Source organism: Triturus cristatus, chromosome 5_1, assembly GCF_964204655.1.
Source record: "Triturus cristatus chromosome 5_1, aTriCri1.1, whole genome shotgun sequence".
Taxonomy (NCBI): domain Eukaryota; kingdom Metazoa; phylum Chordata; class Amphibia; order Caudata; family Salamandridae; genus Triturus; species Triturus cristatus.
The window spans coordinates 910435254-910462745 of record NC_140587.1 but is presented as its reverse complement, the minus strand read 5'-3'; the positions used below and the strand labels follow the sequence as shown (position 1 = coordinate 910462745).

The following is a 27492-nucleotide window of genomic DNA, read 5'->3' as shown; positions in this document are numbered from 1 at the left end:
ACAAAACAAACATTGTACAGGTTAAATTACCAACCCGGTGCGGAAAAAAAACAAAACAACCCTGGATATTTCCAAAGGGTCCTTTAGTCAAAACATAGCACCTGAATCTGAGTATCTAACCGCTTTCAGTTACGACATAGTGCAGTTTTCATCCAGACGCTTGTCCATGGGTTACAAGAATAGTGCTGGCTTATTTACAGCACGTATCATGGAGATCCTACAACCAGATCCCGAAGTACTGTCATAGATTGACGATATCTATCTTACTGATGATGATTTGGATCTACACCTAACCAGGGTAGACACAGCAGTGACAATATTAACATCAGATAGTTACTAAATTAATTTTAAGAAATCGCAGACTGTCTACCTGGAGGTGACCTTCTTTGGATACGAGTTATCCAGTGAGGGCTAGGATCTAGCTACGGACTTCCTTCAGAAGTGCCCTACCTTGCAACCTCCTGATAAACTGAAAAAATTGCAATCCCTCTTGGGATTTCTTAGCTTTGGATATACTTATTTGCCTGACTACGCTGAGAGAGTGAAGCCCTTGTATGACCTGATTTATCCCACACTTTCATCTAAACAATGAGCATGCACACTGAAATCTTGTGAGCTTCTACAGGCAGATATGCTTGAGACTAAATATTTATAAACTAGGAACAATATAACCAACCTAGGAATCAGTGTCATACCCAGTCACTATGGCTATATCTATGTGAATTACAACCAAAGACAGACTGTCCCTATTGCTTACAAGTCTTGCTGGTATTCCTTAGCTGAAGCACGTTTTGCTGCCATTGAAAAGATTCTGACGGCTGTGCAAACAGCTATTTTAAAGAACCGCCTATTGGCGCAGAGAAAACATATCATTGTCGATTCTCCCGTACAAGCACTTGAAGCAGCCACAAAAGCAAGCATTTCTGATGCTTACGTCTTACACCCAGGATGGGTACAGTGGACCTCTTCCTTGCGTGCAGTGAATGTAAAGTTTCAGTGTGATCCTACTCTTCGTACACAAGCTTTTCTCCAATATGAACAATACATTGCTCCAACTCCAACCACTTTACCAATTGAGTCTTTCCAGAGCAAATGCTATACGGATGGATGGCTCTGCCCAACCTGCAGTGGGAACAAAATACAAGTACTCTGCAGCCAGTGTGACTTTATAAGGTGTAGTGAAGGATAGTGAATTCACCCCACAGTAAAATCTTAGCTAAAAGTACTGCACAACATGCAGAATTGCATACCCAGTTGCTTGCATTGCAAAAGCTGACTCGTCAGTTCCCACACTTATTGTGTCTGACTCATCCTTTTTTGTTCAAGGTAACAATGTCGACTAGCAGCATTGGCGGTTGACTGGATTCAGGGATCATAAGGATTAAAAGGAAAAACCTATAAAGAATAAACATCTCAAGGGAAATGGTAGCTGTGTTACAAGATAAACTTCCATTGGTCCATGTGAGGTACACTTTGGGCAATCAGTGTGATGGTGTTCGTGCTAAACAGAACTGTGCAGCCAACCTAGTGACATAGGCTGAAATCCAGACTGCTAGAGTGGTGATCGTAACCAGATCTCATACGAAGATTGACACAGATATTTTAACAGCCATAAATGCAAGCAACCAAAGGGGGAAACCTCTTGTAGGCTTTCCTCTCAAATACTCCTACACCCTTAATTCAGATAACATTCCTGAAGTCAAGATACCGTGAGTGGGAGACAGAATTATAACCAATAGTCTGTCTAGATTAGATCTAATCAACAAAACCCATGAGGGGTTGGCATCTGCTCATGCAGGAATTAAGACAACCGTAACAATACTACAGCAACATTATTGGTGGCTTAGTTTATATAAAAAGACTAGGGATTATGCTAGGCAGTATAACATTTGTCAGGAGATTAAACCTTCCACTGTCAAAAGACCCTTGCCAACTCCCCTTGTGATCTCAAATATCCCCTTCCAGTTGATATATTTGGATCACATTGTTCCTCTCCACTAAACCAACTGATATAAGTACATTTTGGTGGCAAGTGATTCATGTTCTCGATTCCTATGGGTTTGACCACAGAGAAATGCAAGCACTTCAGCAGTAGATTAGATTTGAAGTGCCTGGTAGCGAATAAGGCAGTTCATTCGTTTCACTCAGATAATGGTCCTATATTCACCTCCAGTTCTTCCAGGGATTCAATGTCTGCTCTGAGAGTTTGTCTGCAATTCAGCAACCCATTTAAAGCTTCATCAACGGCACTGTCAAATGTACTAACTGCCTGATTAAACAAGCTTTAACTGCTAGGGTGCTAAATTCATGTCTTAGTCGGTACCATAAACTGTATGGAATTCAGAGAACATTAAATAACCTGCCTAGACGAATACTGAGAGGATGTACTCCCTACAAGGTTCTCTTTGGAGTTCCTATGTATCTCTCTAGCTTAGATAATTCTGGGAAGGTGGTGGATGAAGATAAATTTGACTTGGAGAAACGATGAAATGTTTGCAGAGTATCCAAGAAGTCAGAGACAAGCTGTCTAACCAAAACCACTCTAAGGCCACCATTTGTGAAGAGAAGGTTTTCACTGCTGCTGGCGGATGGGTTTCCAAAGCTGAGAACTTGGTTTGTGAAAAAATCTACGACAAGCAAGCTTTTGACCCATCCTACTGACCACCCGTCATTGTCCTTGGGTTAAAGGTCAACAGAAATGTCACTCTGCCTCCCTTTGATGGCTCAAGAAGAAACAGACAGGTGTCTATTGACCACATTAAAAACTACTGGATGGCCAGTTCTCTACTGCAGGCCTCTGCAGACACCAAGAAGGATTCAGAGTAGTGCATCTCAGCCTCTCCCAGCTCTGAATACCCTACCTCCTGAACAAAGCAGTAACATTTCTGGCTTGAGTGCCCAGGCGGGGATATTTGAGCGCAACATTTTAAACAGAACATTGAGTTCAACAAATACTGCTGACACTGCCAAACACTGGCTACCATCCAACGTAATTTCATGGTTTACAATGAAATTCCACCATCATTTGAAGTGGGACCCTTTTGAGAGTCTTGAGAGACCAACGGTACTGAAAATTATTCTGAATGTTTCACAGAAGACTTTTCAACCCCACCTACAATCACTCACCGCCAAAGACTACTTCGTGCTTATCAATAGTTTCGTGACAAGGATTTAATTCCGCTGTGGTCATATGCCTGGATCGTTTTAGTACTTTTCTGTTCATCCTGTGGTTGTCAATGATATTCGTTGCTCTACTGCTCCTTAATGGACAAATCGTCCTTGCAAGAACAATTGCATTACCTGTGGTTTGTGAACTACAGCCACTTTCTCATCCCACAGAGGCTGAAGAGGTCTCTACACTGTGAACTTTACAGTTTATCCTGTGCCTCAGGGCATAACATGGTAAAAGGTTCCATACAAGATTATAGAACGCACCGAGACAGGACTAGCTATCACACAGAAATTCACAATTACACACAATGGGAACATTGTGAGTCTCCGCCTTCCAAATCATCCTAATTTTTTAAAGAAGTTCTCTTACTTTCAGAGTGCGGACAGATCACACCCTTTAGCCTTCTATTTCATACAGAAGCCACACTGCCTTCCAAAAAACCCATTCATTACCGACAAGCTGATATACTCTATGGAGTTTAGTAAAAACCTGGCTATTCAAGGATGTGAGTATAGGAAAGCAAATGTTGATGAGATAAGAATTTGAGGAAGCAAATTTTGGGATCAAAGGCAAAGAAGCCTTATTTTGAGAATGTAAAATACCAAAAGAAATGATCTCTCTAAACAAAACTATCAAGCAGACTACCTGTCTGGGATTTGGAATGATGAAGGACTTAAAGAAACCTTCTATACCAAAAGCCAACTTGACCATATTCAATAATTGGCCATTCCAAATGAATATGTCTGAATCAGACATAAATGTTATGATACATTTGGAACCTATAGTTCGACTCAATTGACTATTGAAGGTTTGGTCTTATGATTCTGACATCTGCTTGCAGCGTTTTCTTTCCACCACTCCTGGACCTAAATTGAACCGTCCTGACCCGTGGTATAATGCATAAATACCTATCGTAGTCACCATGTATAGTGTAGTAAGCTATGCTAACGATGGCTAGTACACTTTAGTCTTTCAGCTGTAAAAGAACACTTTTCCTTAATTAATGAAAACATGGATATTTCAGATTTTCTTCTGGGACCACATCCTAAAAGAAATAAAGGAGTCCTTGCTACAGGAATACATGCCATTTATAATGAATTAAACAAATATTCAGAAAAAGAAGCAGCAGAAAGAATTAGGCAAGTATATTAAGAAAACTTACAAACTGTTTTTAAAGCTATTGATAATGGAATGCACACTCTATATAAAAGAGTGCAACTCATTGAACCACATTCTGTACTCAGTCTTAAACCTCATAAAAGGAGACCTGGGTTTATCACAACACAGGCAGGCTCAATTAAAAGCAATCATAAAATTAAAGTGTGCATTACAAACACATAGATTATCTTCCGTGTCTTGGCAAGTTCTCAATGAAACAGCCGTGTTTGAGCCATGTAATCTGACATTCCCTCTAAAAAAGCAATGGCCAAGAAAGAATTTACGTACATACTATTGAGTACAGAAGTTGAAGATGCACCATTTACGGATAGTGACACTCCACTTATTACCTGGTTAATATCATGTACCATACACGACTGTCAATAATATAAATCCATTGGCCGGTAAGAAACTATGCACAAGTCACAACTGTTCCATTCATGGAGATTTTCTTTTTCCCCAGATCTGTTTAAATGAAATGTGTACATTAGTATAGAAAATCGCAGAAATCCTATTGGACACTCCCTTCTGTGTGACACCATATCATTACATGGAATGTGTAGCGCTTCGATGCCAAGGTCGAGTTCTGTTTTACCTGTTTCTCCCACTGCATCCATTCCCACACATCATGAACTTTCGAATAAAAGTTCTCATTAATTCCTAACAAATTTTACTTGCTGTGGGTTGAAACCCAGGCAGCCATACTTGATAACAGCTTCAGAAACAATAGGGCTTATCTCATGCCAGAGCGCCTCCACAGAATGTTTGGCTCTACATCTGACTGTCCCAAATGCCGATACGGCACATATGTTTTGGAATTGTCCAGTGGTAGTGACAGTGTGGGGAGAAATTGCAAATGCGTTAACAGAGGTGATGGGCCAAAACAATGCTTGCACTATGGAGGGTTCACTGCTGAGAATTTTTAAGCGCACAAAAACTGCGAAAGCCCTGAGTCGCTTTATTGACCTAGCACTAGTGATGGTACGCAGAATCATCGCCATGCACTGGAAGGCCTATACACTTCTGGGTTTAAAACACTGGTGTGCAGCAACACTGAAGTGGGACATAGCTGAAGCTGCGGCACTCAGGCGTGAGGAGGCTTGTGGACTGCGCAGGGTCCCCACAGCCACAGATTTGGAGGCACTGCTTCACAATTTGCAAACATTTAATGAAGATCACCCTGATTAGCCAATATTCACACTCATCTTTAATCCCCCAACATATCACCTAGATCAGCCAGACACCTCTCACCCCTTCGCTCCTCCTTCCCCATCCTCCTTCCTCCATCAATCAATCAATCTCTTATCCTTCTATCTCCCACCCATGAGAGCAATATTCCAGATGGTAAAACTCTGTAACATAGTTCACATCATCATCCCTGTCTACAATGTCATAAACTCTGTAGCATAGTTCACATCATCATCTCTGTCTACGATTTCATAAACATGGGCATTATGATTACAACAGGGGGAGAAGATAAAATAGCCAAAGTATTCCCTACTTCTCTGTATACAGCAGTGCAACTGTTATGAGCTGCAGTTACTAATCATTCATATGTTCATAGAAGGTACCAATGACTCCTGCTGCATATATTATGTGTCATTACAAATACAGTACTTAAGATGAGACTACCCATATTGTATTTGATATATAGATCTGACTATACTCAACATATGTGTGTAATTTCGAAGAAACTCCATAAACATTGCGTAAAAAATAAAATAATACAGTGTTGTGGAAGGACCTTGTACCCGCGACTTCGAAATAGCAGACACATTACTTGGCCTAATATAAACATGAAATCTATGCGTTTTGATTATTTAAACAAGCTATTATTGTCTGTTCTATTGCAAAAAGAAGTCCTGCTGACTTCAGTAGTTGAAACGTATAATCTGCAGACAGCCATAACTACTTTAGAGATTCAAAGGCTGTTACACAAGCAATACCAGACACATTTTGCTGATACTGTACAAACAATATTTAATTTGTTTTTCACATCAGGTGTTGAGCATATTTTTAAGAACATTGGTTCTGGTCTGGTGACTGGATTTAAAGCAGTATTTGCACTGGTTCCATCATTTTTTCACTCTTTATGTAACAGTCTATTTGGAGTGTTTCCAATCATCATGCTGCTAATTGGCTGTGGTATCATCATTTTTCTCCTGTTCTGACAAAGAAATTAACACAATGGAGTAAACATATCCAGCTGAACAAGGATGCAAAGAGACTAGCACACTGTATGGGACAATTCCTGGCTATCGGAACTCAGTGCATGCTCAAATTTCGCAAAATGGATGCGATGCAAGTAAAACCTGAGTTCTGGTGAATAAACTGTCCAACAGAAATCATCTTCGACTTACAACTGGAACAGCCCCCAGTGGCTTATCTTGATATGGAAAAAAATGTTCAACCGCTACGACATAGACGATGCCTAGCACTTCATCTGTTCCTTCTGCAAGATGCTACCTATGAGAGAGCAATATCACCAGTGGCACTTTTTTGATGCAGCTCTTGTTGAGTGCCTTTAATCATTGTTACCTTTCGAGTCCCACGATGAGGAGCAGCAATTGCCATCATGTGCCTCAGATGAACAATCAATTGTTGGTTTATCAAATATGCAAATTACTAACAATGAGCACTCATTATAAGGTTTCTTGAAGAAACCCTTTTCTTTTTTGACTCTTTTTCTTTTTTGCTTTACTTTTTAGGCTGCATATTCTTACAAAAAGAACAATTGATTAATAGAATGCTGAATAATTTCAAACATTCGCCCAGTACAGAGACCTGGGCTTAAATCCATCATTTTATTTGCTCATCATGCTATTCCAGTTTGCTCCCAGCCATATCCAAATCAGTCTTGACTCTGCTCCCTATAGGAACAGTGCAGTCCGAAATGCCAGGACAGGTCCTCCCTGGACCAGAAACAAGCATCCTGGTACCAGTTTCGAAGTATCACCCCTCATCAGCCAGGCTAGCTTGACTCCAGCCATATGGAGAGCACGGGACCCACGTCTGGCCATACCCATCCCACCCGGGGTGACAATTGCAAAAAGAATAATTGATGTACGGAATGCTGAACAATGTCAAACATTCACTCCCAGTACAGAGATCTGGGCCTAAATAAATAGTTTTTTTGCTCACCATGCAATTCCAGTTTGCTCTCAGCCATAACTCAGATCTGTCCGTCATTTGCGTGTCTTTTGCTCTCTCGCCCTAAGTGCGCCAGGTATGCCCAGACATGGGTCTCGGGCTCATTGTGCCACTGGATTCAAGCTAGCCTGGCTGATGAGGAGGGATACCTTGAAACTGATCACAGGATGCTTGTTTCTGGTCCATGGGGGACTTGGCTTGGCAGTTCGCCCTGGACTATTCCCACGAGGGGCAGGATCAAGACTAATTTGCATATGGCTGGTTCTACATTGGGGTAGCATGGTGAGCAAAAGAACAATGGATTTAACCCAGATCTCTTGACTGGGGTTGAACATTGATTTATCCTGCGGTCTGTCCATCATTTGTGTGTCTTTTGCCTTCTCGCCCTAAGCACGTTTGGTATGCCCAGACGTGGGTCCCGGGTTCACTGTGCCACTAGATTCAAGCTAGCCTGGCTGATATAGAGTGATACCCTGAAACAGGTCGCAGGATGCTTGTTTCTGGTCCAGGGAGGACCTGGCTTAGCAGTTCGGGCTGGACTGTTCCCATGAGGAGCAGGGTCAAGACTGATTTGCATATGGCTGGGTCTAAACTGGGGTGGCATAATGAGCAAAAGAACAATGGATTTAACCCAGATCTCTTGACTGGGGTTGAATCTTTGATTTGTTCCACGTTCTGTCCATCATTTGTGTGTCTTTTGCTTTCTCGCCCTAAGTGATCCGGGTATTCCCAGATGTGGGTCCCGGACTCACTGTGCCACTGGATTCAAGCTAGCCTGGCTGATATAGGGTGACACCCTGAAACTGGTCCCAGGATGCTTGTTTCTGGTCCGTGGAGGACCTGGCTTTGAAGTTCGGGCTGGACTGTTCCCATGAGGTACAAGTTCAAGACTGATTTGCAAATGGCTGGGTCTAAACTGGGGAGGCATGGGGAGCAAAATAACAATGGATTTATCCCAGATCTCTTGACTGGGGTTGAATCTTTGATTTGTTCCACGTTCTGTCCATCATTTGTGTGTCTTTTGCTTTCTCGCCCTAAGTGATCCGGGTATTCCCAGATGTGGGTCCCGGACTCACTGTGCCACTGGATTCAAGCTAGCCTGGCTGATATAGGGTGACACCCTGAAACTGGTCCCAGGATGCTTGTTTCTGGTCCGTGGAGGACCTGGCTTTGAAGTTCGGGCTGGACTGTTCCCATGAGGTGCAAGTTCAAGACTGATTTGCAAATGGCTGGGTCTAAACTGGGGAGGCATGGGGAGCAAAAGAACTATGTATTTAAACCAGATCTCTTGACTGGGGGTGAATGTTTGATAGGTTCCGCATTCCGTCCATCATTTAAAGGTCTTTTGCATATTTGTAATCTGGACTATTTCATATCGTCACTGGTATGTTTAATTGCTAACACGTATAAAACACTTTAGATAGATTACGATATATATATAATCATCAATTACCTGAAACAGTGCACAGGTTAAACTTACTTATACTTCGCTGTACTGACTATATATGTCTTTTTGCCATTTGCATATATTATGTATTGATTGCCTATGTTTTATGCTACAAATATATTATGTTTAGGTGTGTATTTTAGTCTAGGTATTTTAGATCCTAGTAACTTGAGAGCATAGATTTCCATACACATTAGTTAAATCCCACCTTGTTAGATATGCTCCTATCACATCACATTCAGACGTACAAGCAAGCGATGACATGGGGGGGAAGAGGAAGTATGGCCTGACGCCAAAGCAGTCAGACACATGAGTCCCTAGCTCCGGCACCTGGGTCCGCGGGGGATTCCTTTCTCCTGAAGCCGTGGCTGACGACCGACAGTGGAAAACCAGCCATAGAGGTCCCACACCTGGAAGAGGATGTCATGGATGGACTGAATCCATGAGCAAGGCAGAGGAGCCCATAACAAGGTGCCGGCGGCTTTCGCAAACTAGGCAAGATAGGAGTTGCCCCTGTATGTGAGTGTCCTCCATAGCCCTCCAGAGAGAGACGAGCTGTGGCGGCATTGCCCCGAGAAATAATTGCCACAGCTAAACCCGCCAGAGCCGTGCATGGTCTGTCGGGGGTCCCCAGAGCACAACACCTCCATTGTAGCACAGACATTGGCTCGCGCACAGAGTAAGTGATTTGGAAGCCTGATGGAGACGGTTTGTGGTGGCCCGGCCCCTGGATGAGGATTGCCGCCATCTCATCCCTCCAGGGCTGTAAGGCAGGCATGGTCTGGCGGGGACACTGAGGCCTGACAATGAGGAGCGGCTGATGGAGCTGCAGCAGCCTGGGGCTCCTTGCGCAAGCATACGAGGATGCACAAGGGGCATGGGCACACTCGGAAGGGCTAGTGACCCCTTGGGCCCATCTGTGTGGTGCAGAACCGGACCCCAAGGTCCCAGTGACAAAGGGAGCCGCAGAGACCTGGACAACAGGAGAACCAGGTAGCAGATGGTGAGAGCTGAGGGAGTTCATGCTTGTGGGGGTGGCTCTGACTTCCCCTGCCTGGCCCTGGTTGCGGGGGCTGGGTGGCTGCTCCCTTGGTCGGGGGTGCTTTGCTGGAGGGGGTGACACGCCATCGCTCAAGGCATCCCCTGCCTGTGCAGTGGATACCCTCCAGACTGGAATTGAAAGCCCACGGAGTTCTAAGAGAGGAGGGCCTGGATATAACAGTTGGTCCCCGCAGCACACTGAGAGGTTTTACAGCTAAGACCTTCCCCGCGCAGGGCAATGGTGCGATACAAGGCCCTGAAGATGGGGCCAACGTCTGCCCCCCTCCCCCCCAAGGGCAGTCAGGGGGTGACAGAGTCTGAACAAGGACTGGAGGCCCCCACAGCGATAATCTTGGTGCTGATTAGGGATACCAAGGACACCTTGGAGACCATAATTTTTGTAGTGGCACTTGATCTAAGGCTCCTGCGCACCAACCATCGAAAACTAGCTGAGCGGGTGGGCGAAACTGGATCCTCACTGTTCTGGATGGTACCTATGGCGGTGGACGATGATAAACAGATTTGAGCCATCCAAATGACCATCTATAAACTGCTAGAGAGTGTGGAGGACGCTGAGTGACTGTCCCGGCGTAATAATGTGCCGCTGGTAGGGGATCCGGAAAGCGTGGAGGTCCCCAGTGAGGAGCCATTCCTAGAACAGTGGTTGCTGTCAATACCACTGGACTGCAAGGCCACGAAGATGTTCACACTAGAGATGGTGAAATGGATACCAGGCAAACCACCAGTGCCCGCGCACATCCCAGGTCGATAGTGGCCCGACTGCTGAACTCCCATGACTGCAACCACATTCTGCAGGTGGCATGTGCCCATGGTCCCAGGGAAATTGAAGGCAGAAAGGTGAGCATTTACCCTGACTACATCATGGTAGTTAAGCGCCAACTGCAGAAACTGGACCTGAAATAAGCAGTTTTTCTGGCAAAGCAGTGGGTCATTGATGATGGGGCATCTCACTTCTTCGACACAGTGCGGTGGTGTGGAGCTGGTTGGAGGCGAAGGGTGCCTGGGAAAGGGATCGGCCCACCCAGTGGCAGCACCAGAAACACAGACAGAAATCATGGAGATGGCTACAGGCTGCCACGACAACTGATCAGGCACCATTTGGAAGGCACAGGATAGTGGCAGATATTCACCAATCCTTGTCCTTGAACAGGGGCAACAGATGGGCAGTACTAACAGTGGAGGCGGAGGACATAGGGAGGGAAGAACTGAGGTCTGTGCTACCAAGAAGAGAATGCCCACTTCTGAACTAAGCAGAGCAAAGTATATGGGGTGGGCAACAAAGCTCCTAACGTGGATAGCGAAAATGGAGGAGGGGCAAAGATGGATTCCTGCCATTTGGACGGGGTGGGGGAGGTGGTGGAAACCCAAAACTAGATCTCATTGGTGTTCACAGAGCACCTTTATACAAAGCAACTTATTCTTGGACGGGTGGAGTTGGTGTGGTTCATAGCTGGCATCCCAAAACCAAGACTAGGATCTGAGATGAGTCAGGCTCAAGTGGCAGATTTCACAGTGTCCAAAATTGCAGAAACACTGACGGTGATGAAGATGGGCAGATCCCCAGGCCTGAACAGCCTGCCATCCATGTTTTTGAAATGTGTTAAGTCTCGTGTCACAGGCCCACACTGGGCTCTGTACTACAAGACAAGGAAGGACAGTTGCCTCCCATGGGGCCTGCGGCGGGTGATGATGGTGATGATTCACAAGGTCAAGCCGGTAGAAGACCGTGCCTCATATAGACCAATCTCATTGCTAAATGTGGAAATCAAGGTCTTAGCAAAAGTACTCGGCAATCGCCTAATGGAAATAGTAGACACACTTGTGGCCTCCGGCCAGTTAGGCTTCATGCCTTTAAGAGCAACAAGGCACATCCTACATCGGCTTGGGGGGTGCCTACCACAAAGTGAATGGCAAGATGAGACGGCGGTCCTTTGTTGTACAATGCCGAGGAGGCATTCGTCACTCTGGAGTGGCCCTACCTGATGGCGATACTGGGCGATATGGGGTTCGACCCAACGTTTTTGGCTTTGGGTGACATTCCTATACACTGCCCTGATAAATCGGGTCAAAGTCAATGGGATGTTTTTTAATTAGCTTGGGCTGGGCATCCGTCAGGGATGCTAACTGTACCCCTCCTTACTTTTTGCACTGGCAAACAGAACCGCTTAAGGAATGGATCAGAAAAAATGCAATGCTGAGGGGCGTCAGATGGGACGTGGGGTGGGAGGACGCTGTGTCGCTTTACACGAATGATGCCATGCTCTAGTTAGCAGACCCAGACCGCTCAATCCCCAGGGCATTGGAGATCCTAGAGACGTTCGGATCCTATTCTGGGCTCCACATCAGCCAGTGCAAGTCAGTGGCGTTCCAGCTCAATAGACAGGCGGGCTCCCGGAAGGTCTGACAATACCCACTTAAGTGGGAGCCCCGGGGTTTCAGGTATCTGGGAATCTTCATAACCATAGATTGTTTTTTTGAGGGAAACAGAATCCTGGAGGCATAATGGGTAGCCGTCGAACATTGGAGAGGCCTCCCATTCTTTCTGATGGGTAGAGCAGCCCTCTACAAAATGATCTCCCTACTGAAACTTCTCTACGAGCTGCAAAATACTCCCTTTCCAGTCCCGAAGGGTTTCTTCCGCTCCATGGACGAGGTGACGAGGGAGCTGTGGCAGGGAGGGGTACCAAGGATAGCTATGACTGCCCTGACCAGGAAGCCCGTCAAGGGAGGCATCTCCCGCTCAGACTTGCAGCTCTACTACTGGCCAGTAGAAATGCAAGGGATAAACGATTGGGCTTTCTCGTTGCAGCAAGAACCCTCCCTGTTGGCTTACAGATGAGCAATTGACCCAGAGGGCTATGTTAGATGCCTCAATGGCCGACAAGGGCTGACGCTGCTACCCGCTCCGATGGCAACTGTGATCGGCATATGGCATTGGGCGGCACTAAAGATGGATGGGGCAGGGAGGTTGACTCTAAAAACCCAACATTTCAGGCATCTAGAAAGGTCTACGGGAATAGAGGGCAATAAAAAATGGGGGTTGCTGCACATTTGCAAGCTGGGACGTGTGGCGGTACGACAGACTGATCCAGTTTATCGAGCTGCAAGGGGAATACAAACTAACGTGGAGACACCACCTTAGATAACAACAACTGACACACTTGCTGAGGAGACATATTGGCCTTCTCACATGTAGTAGTGAACAGTAGCTGTTAACTCACTTCTAAGGTTGACTTTCGCCGAAGGCGCGCCAAAAGCCAAAAGTGCACCAAAGGCAAGCCCGTCTGTGCCCGTCCACGACCCGACCGCGACTAGCGCCAGGGACCCTGGTTCTCCCACAGCTACCAATCAGCTGCCCTCCACGCACTCAACCCCGGAAGGAACAACAACTGCCAGCTGTCTACACCGAACCCCACCCATTGCCAGTTCTCCTGCCGACACTGCTGACAAACCTTCACCAACCTCTGCACCCCCACGGCCACCGCCCTCGCACCGGACTCCAGCACATCCAAAGCCCTGAGGTGCATCCTCCTCAATGTGCGCTTCCTGCACACACATGCAGTAGAAATCTGGGACCTCCTTGACACCCTTTCACCAGACGTCGCCTTCTTCACGGAAACCTGTACCAACTCCACCTCCGCCCCCGACATCGCTACTGCCATCCCCGACGCATACAAGATCCAGCAGAAGGACCGCCCCAACCACCCAGGAGGAGGACTCGCCATCGCACACAAGAACTCCCTCCGACTCACCACCTTCAGCACTAACGGCTCCTCGTCCCCCATGGAGCACCTCCATTTCCAGATCTGGACCAGCCCAAGAATGACCCTACGTGGCACCCTCGCCTACAGACCTCCCAGACCACGAACTGCGTTCACCACATCCATCACTGACCTCATCGCACCCCATGCCATTGCCTCCATGGACTACATACTACTCAGAGACCTCAACTTCCACCTCAAAAACCCCAGCGACCCCAACTCCTCTGCCCTCCAGGACAACCTTGCCAACATCAGACTAAAACAGCCTGTCACCACCCCCACCCACAAGGCAGAACACACCCTCAACCCCATATTCGCAAGAGGTAACAACGTCCACTTCAGCCACACCACGCAACCCCCCTGGACAGACCACCACTGCGTACACTTCTTTTTCGACAAAGCCACCGCTCACAAACCTACACCACGCCCTCCGCGAAGGAACTGGAGCAAGGTCACTGAGGAGCACCTCAACTCCACCCTCAACCACGATCCCTCGACCAACGCAAACTCTTCAACCAACAAACTACACAGATGGATCACCAACGGCGCAGACAAGCTCGCCCCATCCTCCGCTACCGCGACATACAGTGTCCCATGAAAACCACCTGGTTCACCACTGACCTTCGAGAATCTAGACGCACCTGTAGATGTCTCGAGAAATTATGGAGAAACAGCAAAACCTTGGAAGACCAGACCACCTACAAGAACGCCATGGCAGAATACCACCAACTCATCAGATCCACCAGAAGGACCTTCATCGGGCTCAAACTCCTCGCCAACTCCAGCAACTCAAAGAAACTCTTCAGCATCATCCAGGACTTCACCAAACCCCCGCAGCGAAGCCATGGCCGTCACACTCTCCCAGGAGCTTTGCATCAAACTCGGCTCCTACTTCCATCTGAAAATCAGATCCCTCTACGACAACTTCAATGCACAGACCCCAGACACCTACATCACTCCTTCCTCCAGAAACGACAGCCAGCCTACCATCTCTGCCTGGACCTCGGTCACTAAGGAAGACACCACTACGACCATGAAAAGCATTCACTCAGGAGCCCCCACGGACCCCTGCCTGCCGCACATCTTCCACAGAGCCGCTGCCGCCATAGCACCTGAGCTATGATGCACCATCAACGCCAGCTTCGAACCCAGCACATTCCCCGATGACTGGAAATGCACAGAAGTCAAGCACCTCCTCAAGAAGCCCTCGGCAGACCCAGCAGACCTAAAAAACTACTGACCTATCTCTCTCCTCCCCTTCGCGGCCAAAGTCACTGAGAAGATCGTCAACGTCCAGCTAACGAACTCCATCCTCGACGCTTCCAAATCCGGATTCCGCAGCAACCACAACACCGAGACCGCCCTCCTCGCCGCCACAGACGACATCTGAACTCTCCTCGATCAGGGCCACACAGCGGACCTCATCCTACTAGATCTCACTGCAGCCTTTGACACCATCTCCCACCACACTCTCACCACCAGACTCCACAACGTCGGTATACAGGGAACCGCTCTTTCCTCACCGGCAGACCCTAAAGAATCAGACTACCGCCCTTCCTCTAGGAACTCACAGAGATCAACTGTGGGGTACCCCAAGGATCATCGCTCAGCCCCACGCTCTTCAACATCTACATGGCCCCCCTCGCCACCATCGTCAGACAACATGGACTCAGCATAGTATCCTACACCAACAACACCCAGTACATCCTCTCCCTCACTAAGGACCCCCACACCACCAGACTCAGCTACCAGGAAGGAATGAGAGATGTCGCATCCTGGATGAGCAGCTGCTGCCTGAAGCTCAACTCAGAGAAGACAGAAGTCCTTGTCCTTGGACCCACCCCCTCAGCATGGGACAACAGCTGCTGGCCCACCACCCTTGGCAACCCCCCACTCCCATGGACCAAGCCCGGCCCTCTGCATCATACTCGACTCATCCCTCAATATGACCCGACAGATCAGCGCGTCGGCACCAGCTGCTTCAACACCCTCCCATCCTTCGCAAGATCTTCAAGTGGATCCCCCCGAATCCAGAAAGACCGTCACCCAAGCATTCATAACAAGCAGACTGGACTCCAAAAACGTTCTCGACGCCGGAATCAACAAATCCCTGCTCCGCAAATTCCAGACCATCCAGAACACCGTTGCCAGACTTGTCCTCGGCATCCCACGACATGAACACATCACCCAACACCTGCGAGACCTCCACTGGCTTCCCGTCGAGAAGAGAGTAACCTTCAAGCTACTCACTCATGCCAACAAATCCCTCCACAACACCGGACCCCAATACCTCAACTAAAAAGTCTCCTTCAAGTACCCAAGAGAATCCTCCGCTCCGCGGACCTCGCCGAAACCCCGTGTATTCGCAGAGCCACCGCGGGTGGAAGAGCCTTCTCCTACATCTTGGCAAAAACCTGGAATGAGCTTGTGATCAACATCAGACGCTCCCCAACTCTGCACACCTTCAGGAAGAGGCTCAAGACCTGGCTCTTCAGCTGACTCGGAGCTGCACCCCACCCCCCACCAGCGTCTCACGGGTGAGTAGCGCACTTGATAAATCCCTGATTGATTGACTTTCATGTTCAGTCTGAGGCACGGGTTGACCATTTTGAGGGACTACATTTGGAAACTAACAAGGTGAACACAGGGTTAGTAGGTATTGACTTACAAGTGATAAAAGAAAAATTAAGTCCCTAGTGATGACACTAAAAGTGTCCAATGATGGGGGTTTGGCATGGCAAGATGGCCAACAGGACGTAGAGCTCGCAGCTCCAGGGAGCCTGTCTGTAATCCTCAATTATCTTGTGCCCTATAGCCCTACTGAGAGCAGCGGTGGCAAGTGGGGACAGAGGTGGAACTTGTCAGAAGCCTGGGGCTGCCTTTTGTACTCTTGAGGCAGCGAGGGAGCACTCTGGCGTGGTAATCCTGGCAGCCACAACCTCTGTGGCCATTTTGAGCATGCCTGTCCAAGAGCATCGGACAGTGGGGAGAGAAGGTTCCTAAACTCGAGGCAGACGATTGCAGCCTGGGGGCTGCTGTTGTGTGCGGTGGAGGCCACTGATAGTGGTGAGTGGGACCAAGGGGCCCTGGGGCATCACCTGCAGCCTAAGAACGTTTTCTTGGCATGACCTGGGCCGAAGAATCACTGGGTGGAGAGTGAGTGTCCTTTTCGCGGGATAGAGAATCCCTGCCCGGAGATGCAGTGATGCCATCTGGATTTGGGGGAGACCCTTGCTGCTACTGGGGGGCCTAAAGCTCCAGCGACGCAGCGATGATTGGTTACAGCCGCAGAGTTGGCAGTGAAGGCTTCATGGAGTCCAATTGCTGAGGCTGCTGGGAGGGAGCCGCCAGGGTGTGTTCATGGACTTGAGCCCCCAGAGAGGACTGTAGGGTGAAAAGGCAGTATGGTGGTGGCCCCTGCAAAGCACTGAGGGCAGTAATTGATGATTTGGAGGAGAGGCTCCCCAGGGAAAGAAGGAGGAGGTGATGAATAAAAGTGAGGCAGCCCTCAGCTTTGCTGATCTGGGCTGTCGGGTCCTAGTGGAGATCTCTGATGATGTGGGAACACAGCACGAAGATGGCCATGGTGCCAATATGGGATCCAGAGAGGTCCTCAAGGCTCTGCTGAGGGTTCTGATAACAGTACTGGGCCACTGCAATGCCTGGCCTCTATAGAATGAGCTTGCTTACTGAGGAGACTTTGGTGTGAGGAGTCTTGTACTGGCGGATGTATCACAAATTGGTCCTTGCGGGGTCTGGAGGATCTGCAGCCCAGTGTGAAGGAGAAGTTTGGCGAGGTGAGTTCGCCCTGGATGGCAAGGTGAGGGGCGCCTGGTGGGACCTGTTGTATGTTGGTCCTCATTGACAAAGGTTGTGTCTTGGTGTGTGCAGTTGATGTCCTGGCGTTTGTGCCTGGTGCTAGAAGCTGGGGGGCAGAACCAAGCTCTGTGGTTTTGGGGGTTGGCTGATGGTAGCACTGGGCAAGTGAGACAGTGCGCTGGACTTTCATTGATAAGGGGACTCTGATGGTGCCGGACTAACAATTAGGGGAAAAGACAAGCATCCCATGACCCCTGCTTCTAACACTATCACACAGTATGCTACACTCCGGCCGCCAACGCAGCGGCTCATTGATAGGGGAAGTACGAACTCACGGAGTGCCTCCCCAGAGCCGAGAGTGAGCCCTCACGGGCTGAATTACTGGCTGCTATAAAAGGTTTGTGCTCAGCATAGGAGCATAAGTTTGAATGGTATCTGTTGATGCAAACTTGATTAGAGCTGAGATGCGGAAGGTGACAAATGCTGCGAATAACACTGAGACACTACGGGGGAGATCTCTACACTTAAGCAGCAAATGACTAAGATGGCAACGGTCACTAGGGATTTGAAAGCCCGAGCAGAAGACGTGGAAAGGCAAACCCGCCTCTGTAATCTGCAGTTCCTGGGGTTTCCAGCACGGGTGGAGGGCTCATTGGCAGTAGACTTCCTGGAGCAATGGGTTAAGCTGCAACTGCGGCTGAGAGGGCTCTCTTGGATTTTTGTGGTTGAGAGAGCGCACCGGGTGCTGGTGCCGGATCCTCTGCCTGGGGGTCTCCTACAAGCAATTATAGCCAAAATACTGAATTATATGGGTAGAGACTGTATTCTAAGAGCACCTCAGAAACAGGAAATCCCGAGAGTTGACAATCATGCTACAGCCATTTCCCCGGATTAGGTGAGAAAAGTCCAGGAGCAACACAAGTTGTTACTTGGTGTCATACAAAAAACAGTGGTCCTAGACCTACTTTAAAAAAGCATTAGTCAATACTCTTTGGGTTCCAAAAAATAAATTAACAATTTTCATGAGCGTTTATCTCGTGCAGCCGCACCCGCTCAAAGTAATGGATACATTATTCAGTTACTATATATAAACAGTAAAAATGCAATACCCAATGTTTTACTCAACCATGCATTTAATTCTTCATGCCAATGGTATACAGTACTAATGTAATCGTTTACAATAATCAAAGCAGTTCAATCATTAATCATTCATTGTAGAAGGTTGCTCCAGATGGAACGTGCGTGGAGAAAGGTGCTCAAGTGAAGAAGGGATGTGAAAAGACTTCAAAGTAGTGGCATAAGAGATAGAAGTTGATGTTTTCTAAACAAAAAGAAACGGTTGTAATTCACCGTTCCATCGGGACTGGCCACATGTATGGTAAATACACAATTTTACATTTCAATTCACACAGAGATAATTTCTTGTGGTGCACGTTTTTAAACAGCGTGTGTGGTCCAGGCCAGGTAATAGGGGCGTCGACGTTTCGATCCGTCTTGTGGCCGCGAGGGTAATTTAGAACCTCGGCCGTGCGGATCTTCCTCAGGACGAAAATGGGGCAACCAACTCTTATATTGATCTAAGTGGTGAAATTAAAAGAGGGGGGTGAGTGGGGTATTGCATTGGGGAGTAAAATTATTAAAAGAAGGAAACCGGGTTGAGGCTTACCCGTTAGGGTCAATGAGACCCGGGTCCTAATGTGTCAGGGTCCGTCAATTCATGGGCCCAGCAATCACTCAATGATTGTGCGTCAGTGTAGTGGCCTATGGTTAAAGGCGATAGATTAATTGACCCATCCCTCAAAAATGCGGGATTCAAAAGACAATATTGCCCACTTACGTTGAAGGGAGTATATTTACCTAGCAGTAATTTCAAAGGTAAACAGTCTCTCGCTCAATTCAAACCGTATCCGGGGCATTCAAGGCCAAGTTCATATCTGAAAAGAGCCGAAGCGTGAGTTAAGTTAAAGTGAGCCGAAGCGTAAGTTAATTAGATTAAAATGACTAAACCAGAGGCGGTTAATGGGGTCGAGGTGTCCTTGACTTCCAGTGAGTGTCATTACCTTATGTCCGGCCGCGAGCGATTCCCAAGTGAGTTGGCTCGAAGGGAGATAACGGCCGCCACTCCGAAGTATAAACCGTGCGCGACGTAATTCGCACGGGGATGACGCCGCCGGTACGCAACAGACAGGGATGAAAGACTATCCCAACCGGGATATTAGTCCTGATGTATGAAGGATCAAATACCGCGAGGTGGATACATAAATGAATTGCGTGTAATGGATCCTGCGAGATTTATAGAAGGGGGAAAAAGCCCCTGATTGTAATTACCGCTAGCATTCTAAAGTGGTTAGGACAAGGTATTCACATAGGGTCTGGGTGAGTCAGAGAATTAATTTAAAGGGTTGAATATACAGCATAGTGTTATACATGTTTGTTTCAAGAGTAAGAATATTTACAGAATATTAACACAAAATATGCATAAGTCAAAAGACAATTAAAAAGATGATAATCACGTAACGCATGGAATGAAGCTACAACATATATTGATAAGCATGTTAACTTCAAGGATTCATTCATACAGGGATCCATTGAGTCACCTTCTAAGCGTATTAGGAACAATATAAACAATACACAGTAAGGATGTAGTGTACAGTGTATCTGCATGAGATGAAAGCTAATGTGATCCAAAAGGTATGAATCCCTAATGTTCAACAGAGTGGGGGAGTGGTTTCACATAATACCCAGTATTGAGACCTGTCTCCCTATCTCTTCAAATTCATTCAGGCCATGTGTGATCGTATCAAGAGAATGTATCCATCTACATTCCCTTTTACTAAGAATGTTACCAAAATCACCTCCTCTTGGATTGGGTTTCACCTTCTCAACGACCCACCATTTCAGACTTTCTGGTGTGTGTTCGAAACTCCTGAAGTGTTCTACTAGAGGTGCGCCTTGTACCATGCAGCGTATGCGGCTACAATGTTGTAGGATACGACATTTGACTTTCTGGGTGGTCTGTCCTATATACATAAAACCACAAGGGCAAATGATCGCATAAATTACCCCAGTGGTGTTACAGTTACTATGCTCCTGTAGTGTCAAGCAGAAGTTGCATACTATGAACCTGAAGTACATGTTATCCCTACAAGTTGAAGGTTCTTGCTAATGGGAGGGCACACTTTTTTGAGAGACCCCAGGATGTGCTAGAATGGCAGAAGATATGGGAGGGTGCATCGACCAGTGGACTGAGAGTCACTGGCCGTTTTAGGGGACCAAGGGGTCATGGTGATAGGAGAGGCCTTGCCCGGAGGTGAGTTCCAAGAATCGCATAGAGTAACGATTCAGGCAGATGGCACCATTCAGGTGGCGGACACAGCTCCACTGCAGAATGAGGGGGTGGTGCCTCTGACTGGGGAGCTGGCCTCTGACATTCAGCAGACATTGTGCCAAATATTATTCTTACTGCTGAGTAATATACTGACTTGTGATGTTTTGGTTGCAGATGGAAGGATGCAGTGTTCTCTGATGTGTGTTTGGAGGGAAAAGGGCTTGTCCTTTCTGTTTAGGCCGCATTTTTCAGACAACTGGGCAACTTATTAGTTTGTTGCTGGGGACCTGTTTTACTTGGGGATGATGTGCTTCTTTTCTATGTACTGTGATGCTAGTTATTCTGTGGTTCCATCACTCCAGGGCTCAAGGTTTATGCCATTGGGCTCAGTAGTGTGTTGATGTATACCGCCCTGGGAGCCTGGGACAGGTGGTGGATTGGACAGGAGCTGGGAGGGAGGGGGAGGGTTGTTGGGGTCCTTATCTCGATTGGATATATCAGGGATATCGTGTTGTCCTAGCACATGGTATGGTTGGGCTTACATAGCATGACTGTTCTACTATGTTTGTCCTGTGGTGGGGGAGGGTTTGTTTTGTTGTTTTTGGTTGGTTGTGCAGTTTTTTTCAGCAGCATTCTTGGCAGGTTGTAGAGGTACACAGAAAAATGAGTGATGTGGCAAGGCTTTATCGTACAAATAGAAGGAAGATTTTGGATACATTCTGGAATGCTTGGGGTCTGGGTACATATGTTAGGAGGTACAGAGTCCTCCCCTTTTTGAAACGACAAAGGGTTGACATCCTGGAAGGGAGACACACCTGTTGGGTGGGAAGATTAATAAGGTGGCCAGGAAATGAAAGGGACAATTGTGTTATGCTTTTTATTCCTTCTATGCCAGGTTTGGGGGGGATGCAGGGGTTCTGGTTTGGGTGTCCCCGGGGACTCTGCTTCTACCTAGTTATGTGGGAACTGATGCACAGGGGCGGTATGTTTAGCGACAGGGTAGACAGGATGGGAGGGGTCTTTCATTGCTTAATGCTTATGCACCTAATACTGTTGACCCTCGATTTTACTTCAGGTTGCAGGAGCTGACGGGTTCTGACTGTCCTAGATGGGGAACAGAATAGGTGTCCTCCCAGGGCTGACATGAAGCCCAGATGACTGAGTGAAGTTATGACAAACTTGGGGTTGTTGGATGAATGGAGGGTGCATAGACCTGAGGACAGAGTTTTATCTGGCATCCACTTACCCACCATACTTAGTCGGTTGCATAGGATATTGGCGGCCGGATTCCCTTTGGAGGCTATCCCGAGGGTGCAGCATTTGGCCCGTTTCTTGTTGGATCATGCACCAGTGCTTGGGGAGTTGGAGTCGGGAGGGGTACACTGGCTCGGAATTGCAGTTTTCCGGTAGATACCTTGGCTGACACGCTGGGCAGGGATACACTATAGCAGTACGTGGCTGACTATTTGCAGTCTAATTGGTAATCTACGGGTACCCGCACAGTTGAATGGGATGCCATGAAGGCAGTGATCCGAAAGCAGTGCATGGGTTTGACGTGCAGAGTGCGCAGGCAGCTATTGCGTGAATTGGAGGAGGGGGGAGTGGAACTGGCTGATTGGCAGAAGCAGGACCAGACCTATCCAGAGACTCAGCATGAAGAGTTGAGGATGTGCAGGAGTATGGCGGAGAAGTGGGATAGGTTTGGTGGGTATATGATTAACCAGCATAGGCAGCGCTTGCACCGGGAGGGGTACAAGTCGAGTAGGATGCTGGTTGGCTGCTCCGGAGGGATTGGCCCTGCTCCCTGTAATAAATTTGGTAGAGCTAGACGGGGGGGTTGCATCCTCAAGGGCTGACGTGGTGGCAGCCTTTCAGCAGCACCTGGAGGGGGCGTATAGAGGGGGTACTCGTAGTTCATTGGCACAGGTTTGAGTCTTTTTAGCCCCACTGGAGCTGTCTCAGCAGGGTGCTTTGCATGTAAGCGAATTGGATACAGTGATTGCTTTGGAGGAGGTTAGGGCTGCTATGCGCTTGCTCCCAGGGAATAAGGCGCCGGGGGATGGTTTCCCTGTGGAATTTACCCAAGGTTTTATAGCAACGCTGATGCAACTTTTACTGGAGATTTTCTGAAAGCTAAGGAGAAAGGGGTGCTCCTGCCTATAATGTGTGAGGACTTTGTATGTATACTGTCGAAGCCTTCGGGGGAGGGTGAGGTGTCCGATCCCACGTCGTACAGACGTGTCACGGGGATAAACACGGATGTTAAAATATTCTGTAAGCTGTTGGCCTGCCAGCTGAATCCGGTGGTGTCGGGTCTGATATATGCAGAGCAGTGTGGGTTTATTCGGGGCCGTAGCACAAAGATGAATCTGAGGTGCTTTGCGCATGTTCTGCATGAGGTCGTGGGCAAACAGGATGACTTAATGTTGGCATCAATTGATATTGAGAAGGCATTAGATGCTGTGGATTGGGGGTACCTGTTGGAGTTTATGAGAATCATGGGGTTTGGACCGCAGTTTCAAGCATGGTTTCAGTTGTTGTACACTAGTCCCGGAGCGTGGGGGAGAGTTGGCCAACACAGGACTGCTCGGTGGGATATTGAAAGTGGTACTCAGCAGGGTGACCTCTCTTGCACCTGCTTTTTGCTTTAGCTGTTGAGCCTTTGGTAGGTGCAGGTCCAAACAGCCCGGAGTTAATGGGGAACTGAAGTGGGGCACTCTAGGCATTTCCTTTCGCTTTATGCTGATGATGCATTGTTTTATCTTACTGAGCATCGTAAATCGGAAGCGGAATTGTTGGAACTACTGCAAGAATTTGGCGAAGTGTTTGGCCTCCAAATTAACAAACAGAAGTCCTTGGTGTTTCATCTGGAGCGTTTGACTCGTGTGCCCAGGGAACGATTGCCTGAGCTGAGGTTGAGATGGGAGGTGGAGAAGTTGCGATATCTTGGTATGATGGTGGCGCATATGTGTAAGAAGCAGCTGGAGTATAATATTGAGAGGGTTCTTGGCTCCCTGCGGGCTTCTGTCCGGTTTTGGAACACAGTGCCGTTATCCTTGATAGGTAGAGTTGCGGTCTCCAAGATGGTGTTTTTGCCTAGATGCTTGCATGTGGTTCAGAATTCATTATTTCCCCTGTGTGCGGGGGTGTTCAGACAGTTAAATTCCCTTCTCACTGCGCTCATCTGGGCAGGAAAGAGAACCAGGGTAACATGCCTGATGTTGATGAGGGGATATGAGAAAAGTCGGCTTGGTGTACAGAGTTTGGAGTGAACACTATAATGCATCTCACATGCAGCCTGCAGTAAAATGGATGGAGGAGGGGGCATTTTGGAGAAGGATCTGTCGGTGGGGATGGTAGAGGGGAACAATCTCTCTGTGTGCTGGGTGACAGGGTGACTTGCAATGCACCTTTTGCGGTTCGCCAGACAGCGGCGGTATGGCATAGTGTGGTGTCGGTGGTAATCAGGAGGGCTCCTTTTCATAGGGAACTGCCCATATGTACCTATGCTCCATTTCGCCAGAAGGAAGATACTATGTCTTACCATTCTTGGCATGAGGGGGGACGTTAGGTAGTGGGGGATCTGTTTTCTAGTGAGGTGGTTCTGTCTTTTGAGGAGGCGCAGGATTAGTTCACTTTCGGCCCCTGGCACATTCTTCATTATGTGGATGTGTCCGATATGGTAAGGGGAATCTGGCCGCCTTATCCGGCGGCTCCATCCGCCTCAGTTACTTTGGGAGTGGTATTGATGCTGGGGTCCGGGCAACATCTTATTTCCCTAAGTTATAAGGCTCTGAAGGCTGATACGGTTAGGGCGCCGCTGGGGGTGCGAAGTGCTTGGGAGGGGCATCTGGGACCCCTATTTCGGATGCACACTGGGCTCAGACATATGAGTTACTGAGGAAAGTGTCCAGCAATGCCCGGTTCAGATTAGTTCATTTTAACTTCATGCATCATACCTCCTGTGGGTCCGAATAAAATTTGTCCGAATTACCCCTCCACATGTGCCCGGTGTGCAGCAGGGGGGAAGCTTTGGGTTGCAGGCTGGTGGGAGCCTTCTGAGAGAGGGGGACTGTAAGGTTGAATTGTGCCGCTGTCCTTATGTGTGAGCTTGCGCCTCGACTGTGCCTGCTGGGGTTTCTGGTTATCACCAAGAAACGAAAAAATGACGTACCGATTCATGCAGCTGACACTTGTGCTGAAAAGGACGCGTGTAACCATCACTTGGAAGGGTGTAAGGGCTCTGTCAGCGGAGTTTTAGGATAGAGATGTCTCGGAATGAGCAGTGACACAAGAAATGCACATGCGGCAAGTTTGAACTGATGCCAAACTTCCATTCGACTTTGAAGCCTGGGCGTTCCTATGGCGAAAGTTCTTGGATCAGGTAGGAAGCATTGATAAATCAACATAGCATGGGGGTACGCGAGGTCGGGGTGTTTGACATGGACTATTTGATTTGTGATGTTTACTTTAGTGGAGGGCTTTCCCCCACAGTATCTTATTGATGTCATTTGGCAATTCATGTGGGGCTTGAGTGGCTCTACTGTGTATGTCCTCCATCATGCTGATTTGCTACTTCATTGTTCGTTGTCATGTGTTCATGCAAATGCCAAATAAAGTTTTTTTTTTTTTTAAAAGGGTCCAGTTATGCCATTAATGGGATAATCTTTGGAATGGCATCATTATCGGATAGAATACTGGGTGATCTATATGCATCGGAACCCCGTGTTTGGACACAAAATCTGAATAAAGCTCACCAATAGCATTCTTGAGGGCGCTAAGTTCCCCAACTCATGGTGGAGCACTGAGATTGCACCCATTCATAAAAAGGGCACTCATGAGGATCGATGTAACTACAGACCTATCCGTTGAATCGATAGCTTTCAGAAGCTTTTTTTGGTGGGAAACTTACAGTGTGGACAAATGAAAATAGGAAACTATCGAATTTACAAGCAGATTTTCACTCTATTGACCAGATTTTTTGACTATGTACAATACACTGGAAAACCATTATATTGGGAAAGGACCACCTGTATGTGGCATTAGTCGATCCTTAGTTGGCGTTCCATTTGATTCCCCACCACAAACTTTGGAACGTCCTAGGCAGTATGGGCGTCCCTGATAACATCTTATCAATATTATTAAGGTTGCACAACACCAGTTATGCTCAGGTGAGAAGGGGTAGCAAGGGCAAAGTGACTAGTCACATTGAAATAAGGAAGGGTGTCCGGCAGGGATGTGCTATGGCACCAACTCTTTTCTTGCTATACATAAGTGATATAATAAAATATATAGATATCCCTTATAATGATGCACCAAAACAAGATCACATAAAATACCAGCACTGCTTTTCAGGATGACATGAACTTAATTTAAAAAAACTCCTTCCGGACTACAGGCTCTGATCAAACGCTTTTTGACATTTAGCGCAGATCATGGCCAGGAGCTTAACACGTTAAAAACCAAATAAATGTCATTCAACCCTCACAAACTGCAGAAGCTCTCTATAAAAGCGTACAACTAAGTGATTCTGTGTGTCGCTGTTTTTGATGATCTTGGCAGTTTGGTTGATAAGTAACCTGTTGTTGGACGCCCAAGATTATTAAGAGCGCATTAAATGCAACATCGACCTATGGCCATCCTTAAACTATACAAGAAAACAAAAACGAGAACAATCTCGCTAGCTATAAAAATATATCATGTAAAGGTCAAGGGGACTGCTTTATACGGGTCTGACCTATGGGGACATTTTAAGTATGCTAGGTTAACTGAGGTGCAAAATAGATGTTTGCAATCAGTTATAAATCTCCTACAGAGTGTCCTCTACCTTCCAGTCCTCACAGATTTAGGCCAGCACTCGATTGCCTATACTGTTAAACTAAAACACTTTCCTACAGGTGTAGACTGTGGCACACAGAGAAGCTTGACCCATACAGTCAGCTCTAAAATAAATACTGCAATCAAACCTTCATCTAAGAATTCCATGGTTAGCACACTTCAAAGCTATGTTATGTCAGTTGGGCCTAGCAGCCCTTAGGGAGTTTCCAGTCGGTGCTTATTTGGTGTTTAGGTCTGTCAAACAAGAAAGCCTTTAGATCTTTTCATGGGAAACGGAGTTGCATGAATTTAAATCTGTCAGAGAGGTTTCTAGTTCACAAATGTATATTTTCATTTGAGCCCTTCCTTTATAACTCAATATACCCAATGGACAAGCTATTGTATGTCAAATTTAGATACAAGAATTTACCCACTGATTCTGCATACGATGGGGCAGGAAAAACTACATTAACAAAAGATGTCCAGCATGTAAAACAGATTGAATCGGTTACACATTTGTTTCTCCCCTGTAATGCATAAGACGTTCCACGTATAAAATTAATATTACCTGTGTGACGTATGTATATCAGACAGCACGCAAAAGCCTTGAGACGTTTAAGAAATAGTAAAGATGGAGCAATCATTTTTAGTGTGGCCACATTTTTTAGTTATATGTGGAAAATGACAAGGGCATTTTGCACTATAGTACAATGCAATTTGGATGGTGAATCCATTAATTGATTATATACTTTAAATTTTTATATATATATTTATAGTG

The 27492-nt window shown here is 47.1% G+C and overlaps 1 protein-coding gene across 2 annotated transcripts in view; it reads right to left on the bottom strand.

Moving 5' to 3' along the window:
- ATP9B (ATPase phospholipid transporting 9B) overlaps nucleotides 1-27492 on the bottom strand; it is a 2296170-nt gene that overhangs the window by 392515 nt on the left and 1876163 nt on the right. The window lies entirely within an intron of this gene.